The following is a 6,000-nucleotide window of genomic DNA, read 5'->3' on the forward strand; positions in this document are numbered from 1 at the left end:
GAGAATATTATTGTGTGAATACCATTGTTCTCTTCTTTCGATTTAGTGAACAACACATTTGTATATGTGAACCTATTTGGTTTTGTATTCAGTAAAATGAAAGTATTGGATTGACCCTTGTCTCGAAAATGAGATTTTGGCCTACATGGCTACAAGTTTGATAATTTGGAAATTTGAACTTGTCCCTTGATGTCCCTTAATGCGAAACATGATATGTGACCCTATTTGGTTTTGTATTCTGTAAAATGAAAGTATTAGAAGGAACCTTGTCGCGAAAATGAGATTTTGGTCTATATGCCTATAAGTTTGATGAATCGGAAGTTTGAACTTGTCCCTTGATGCGAAACATGATGCGAAAATGAGATTTTAGCCTATATGGTTAGAAGTTTGATAAAGGTTGAACTTGTCCCTCGATGTCCCTTGATGCAAAATATGATATATGAAACTATTTGGTTTTGTATTCGGTAAAATGAAAGTGTATTGGAATGAACCTTGTCGCAAAAATGAGATTTTAGCCTATATGGTTAGAAGTTTGATAAACATGAAGGTTGAATTTGTCCCTCGATGTCCTTTGATGCGTAACATAATATTGAACCTATTTGGTTTTAAATTTTGTAAATAGAAAGTAATGAGATGATCCTTGCTGCGAAAACGAGATTTTAGCTAATATCGTTACAAGTTTGATAAATATAAAGGTTGAACCCTCGATGGCCCTTGATGCGAAACATGATATGTGAACCTATTTGGTTTCATATTCGGTAAAATGAAAGTATTGGAATGTCCCTTGTCGCGAAAACGAGATTTTAGCCTATATGGTTAGAAGTTTGATAAATATGAAGGTTGAACTTGTCCCTATATATCCCTTTATGCGAAACATGATATTTGAACCTATTTTGTTTTGAATTTGGTAAATTGAACACATGCTTTTTCTCTCGTATCATATTGTTTCTCGATGACTCTTGTCGCGAAAATGAGGTTTTAGCATTTATGGTTACAAAAATGATAAATGAGAAGGTTGAACTTGTACCTCGATGTCCCTTGATGCGAAATATGATTTTTAAGCTGAGTTTGTTTGGATTTCGCTAAACTGGAAGTATGAAAATGTGGCTCAATGATCCTCAAACCGAAAATGATTTTAGTTTAATATAAATTTGATAAATAGGAAAGTTAATATTTTGTTTCGATGACACTTGACGCAAAAATGTGATATTTGAGCATAGACGGTTTTAAAAGATAAATTGGAAGTATGAGTTTTGTCTTCTATTATAATGTTTTTTGATGACTCTTGACGCGAAAATTGGAAACTTGATTAGAAATTTGTTAAATGGGAATGTTGAACTTGTCCCTCGATGTCAGTTGATGTGAAACTTCATTTTTAAGCATAATCTAAATTCAGTAAATTGGAAGTGTGACAATGTGCCTTTATGACCATTGTTTTGAAGTTTGATAAAGAAGGTTGAACTTGTCGGTTGATACGAAAATTGATATTTAGGACTAGTTATGGTTTTAGCAGGTTTTCATCATCACTAAAGTAGCAAATGCATCTATTTTCTTCGCCATATGTACATATTTCTATTGGTTTTGAAGTTGAATTCTGAAGACATAAATAAGGGTTCTATTGGTTTAGAAGTAGAATTCTGAAGACATAAATAAGGGTAATATGGATCTAAAACATGATTTAGATGCATGTGACTATTGTTTGATATTGTTAGATATTGTTCGCCTGTGTTTCTGATGCATCTACTATATAAGAGAATATTATTGTGTGAATACCATTGTTCTCTTCTTTCGATTTAGTGAACAACACATTTGTATATGTGAACCTATTTGGTTTTGTATTCAGTAAAATGAAAGTATTGGATTGACCCTTGTCTCGAAAATGAGATTTTGGCCTACATGGCTACAAGTTTGATAATTAGGAAATTTGAACTTGTCCCTTGATGTCCCTTAATGCGAAACATGATATGTGACCCTATTTGGTTTTGTATTCTGTAAAATGAAAGTATTAGAAGGAACCTTGTCGCGAAAATGAGATTTTGGTCTATATGCCTATAAGTTTGATGAATAGGAAGTTTGAACTTGTCCCTTGATGCGAAACATGATGCGAAAATGAGATTTTAGCCTATATGGTTAGAAGTTTGATAAAGGTTGAACTTGTCCCTCGATGTCCCTTGAAGCAAAATATGATATATGAAACTATTTGGTTTTGTATTCGGTAAAATGAAAGTGTATTGGAATGAACCTTGTCGCAAAAATGAGATTTTAGCCTATATGGTTAGAAGTTTGATAAACATGAAGGTTGAATTTGTCCCTCGATGTCCTTTGATGCGTAACATAATATTGAACCTATTTGGTTTTAAATTTTGTAAATAGAAAGTAATGAGATGATCCTTGCTGCGAAAACGAGATTTTAGCTAATATCGTTACAAGTTTGATAAATATAAAGGTTGAACCCTCGATGGCCCTTGATGCGAAACATGATATGTGAACCTATTTGGTTTCATATTAGGTAAAATGAAAGTATTGGAATGTCCCTTGTCGCGAAAACGAGATTTTAGCCTATATGGTTAGAAGTTTGATAAATATGAAGGTTGAACTTGTCCCTATATATCCCTTTATGCGAAACATGATATTTGAACCTATTTTGTTTTAAATTTGGTAAATTGAACACATGCTTTTTCTCTCCTATCATATTGTTTCTCGATGACTCTTGTCGCGAAAATGAGGTTTTAGCATTTATGGTTACAAAAATGATAAATGAGAAGGTTGAACTTGTACCTCGATGTCCCTTGATGCGAAATATGATTTTTAAGCTGAGTTTGTTTGGATTTCGCTAAACTGGAAGTATGAAAATGTGGCTCAATGATCCTCAAACCGAAAATGATTTTAGTTTAATATAAATTTGATAAATAGGAAAGTTAATATTTTGTTTCGATGACACTTGACGCAAAAATGTGATATTTGAGCATAGACGGTTTTAAAAGATAAATTGGAAGTATGAGTTTTGTCTTCTATTATAATGTTTTTTGATGACTCTTGACGCGAAAATTGGAAACTTGATTAGAAATTTGTTAAATGGGAATGTTGAACTTGTCCCTCGATGTCAGTTGATGTGAAACTTCATTTTTAAGCATAGTCTAAATTCAGTAAATTGGAAGTGTGACAGTGTGCCTTTATGACCATTGTTTTGAAGTTTGATAAAGAAGGTTGAACTTGTCGGTTGATACGAAAATTGATATTTAGGACTAGTTATGGTTTTAGCAGGTTTTCATCATCACTAAAGTAGCAAATGCATCTATTTTCTTCGCCATATGTACATATTTCTATTGGTTTTGAAGTAGAATTCTGAAGACATAAATAAGGGTTCTATTGGTTTAGAAGTAGAATTCTGAAGACATAAATAAGGGTAATATGGATCTAAAACATGATTTAGATGCATGTGACTATTGTTTGATATTGTTAGATATTGTTCGCCTGTGTTTCTGATGCATCTACTATATAAGAGAATATTATTGTGTGAATACCATTGTTCTCTTCTTTTGATTTAGTGAACAACACATTTGTATATGTGAACCTATTTGGTTTTGTATTCAGTAAAATGAAAGTATTGGATTGACCCTTGTCTCGAAAATGAGATTTTGGCCTACATGGCTACAAGTTTGATAATTAGGAAATTTGAACTTGTCCCTTGATGTCCCTTAATGCGAAACATGATATGTGACCCTATTTGGTTTTGTATTCTGTAAAATGAAAGTATTAGAAGGAACCTTGTCGCGAAAATGAGATTTTGGTCTATATGCCTATAAGTTTGATGAATAGGAAGTTTGAACTTGTCCCTTGATGCGAAACATGATGCGAAAATGAGATTTTAGCCTATATGGTTAGAAGTTTGATAAAGGTTGAACTTGTCCCTCGATGTCCCTTGATGCAAAATATGATATATGAAACTATTTGGTTTTGTATTCGGTAAAATGAAAGTGTATTGGAATGAACCTTGTCGCAAAAATGAGATTTTAGCCTATATGGTTAGAAGTTTGATAAACATGAAGGTTGAATTTGTCCCTCGATGTCCTTTGATGCGTAACATAATATTGAACCTATTTGGTTTTAAATTTTGTAAATAGAAAGTAATGAGATGATCCTTGCTGCGAAAACGAGATTTTAGCTAATATCGTTACAAGTTTGATAAATATAAAGGTTGAACCCTCGATGGCCCTTGATGCGAAACATGATATGTGAACCTATTTGGTTTCATATTCGGTAAAATGAAAGTATTGGAATGTCCCTTGTCGCGAAAACGAGATTTTAGCCTATATGGTTAGAAGTTTGATAAATATGAAGGTTGAACTTGTCCCTATATATCCCTTTATGCGAAACATGATATTTGAACCTATTTTGTTTTAAATTTGGTAAATTGAACACATGCTTTTTCTCTCGTATCATATTGTTTCTCGATGACTCTTGTCGCGAAAATGAGGTTTTAGCATTTATGGTTACAAAAATGATAAATGAGAAGGTTGAACTTGTACCTCGATGTCCCTTGATGCGAAATATGATTTTTAAGCTGAGTTTGTTTGGATTTCGCTAAACTGGAAGTATGAAAATGTGGCTCAATGATCCTCAAACCGAAAATGATTTTAGTTTAATATAAATTTGATAAATAGGAAAGTTAATATTTTGTTTCGATGACACTTGACGCAAAAATGTGATATTTGAGCATAGACGGTTTTAAAAGATAAATTGGAAGTATGAGTTTTGTCTTCTATTATAATGTTTTTTGATGACTCTTGACGCGAAAATTGGAAACTTGATTAGAAATTTGTTAAATGGGAATGTTGAACTTGTCCCTCGATGTCAGTTGATGTGAAACTTCATTTTTAAGCATAGTCTAAATTCAGTAAATTGGAAGTGTGACAATGTGCCTTTATGACCATTGTTTTGAAGTTTGATAAAGAAGGTTGAACTTGTCGGTTGATACGAAAATTGATATTTAGGACTAGTTATGGTTTTAGCAGGTTTTCATCATCACTAAAGTAGCAAATGCATCTATTTTCTTCGCCATATGTACATATTTCTATTGGTTTTGAAGTAGAATTCTGAAGACATAAATAAGGGTTCTATTGGTTTAGAAGTAGAATTCTGAAGACATAAATAAGGGTAATATGGATCTAAAACATGATTTAGATGCATGTGACTATTGTTTGATATTGTTAGATATTGTTCGCCTGTGTTTCTGATGCATCTACTATATAAGAGAATATTATTGTGTGAATACCATTGTTCTCTTCTTTTGATTTAGTGAACAACACATTCGTATATGTGAACCTATTTGGTTTTGTATTCAGTAAAATGAAAGTATTGGATTGACCCTTGTCTCGAAAATGAGATTTTGGCCTACATGGCTACAAGTTTGATAATTAGGAAATTTGAACTTGTCCCTTGATGTCCCTTAATGCGAAACATGATATGTGACCCTATTTGGTTTTGTATTCTGTAAAATGAAAGTATTAGAAGGAACCTTGTCGCGAAAATGAGATTTTGGTCTATATGCCTATAAGTTTGATGAATAGGAAGTTTGAACTTGTCCCTTGATGCGAAACATGATGCGAAAATGAGATTTTAGCCTATATGGTTAGAAGTTTGATAAAGGTTGAACTTGTCCCTCGATGTCCCTTGATGCAAAATACGATATATGAAACTATTTGGTTTTGTATTCGGTAAAATGAAAGTGTATTGGAATGACCCTTGTCGCAAAAATGAGATTTTAGCCTATATGGTTAGAAGTTTGATAAACATGAAGGTTGAATTTGTCCCTCGATGTCCTTTGATGCGTAACATAATATTGAACCTATTTGGTTTTAAATTTTGTAAATAGAAAGTAATGAGATGATCCTTGCTGCGAAAACGAGATTTTAGCTAATATCGTTACAAGTTTGATAAATATAAAGGTTGAACCCTCGATGGCCCTTGATGCGAAACATGATATGTGAACCTATTTGG

This window comes from Medicago sativa, chromosome 8 (assembly GCF_051527215.1).
Source record: "Medicago sativa cultivar Bolivia chromosome 8, Bolivia_mono, whole genome shotgun sequence".
NCBI classification, from domain to species: Eukaryota; Viridiplantae; Streptophyta; class Magnoliopsida; order Fabales; family Fabaceae; genus Medicago; species Medicago sativa.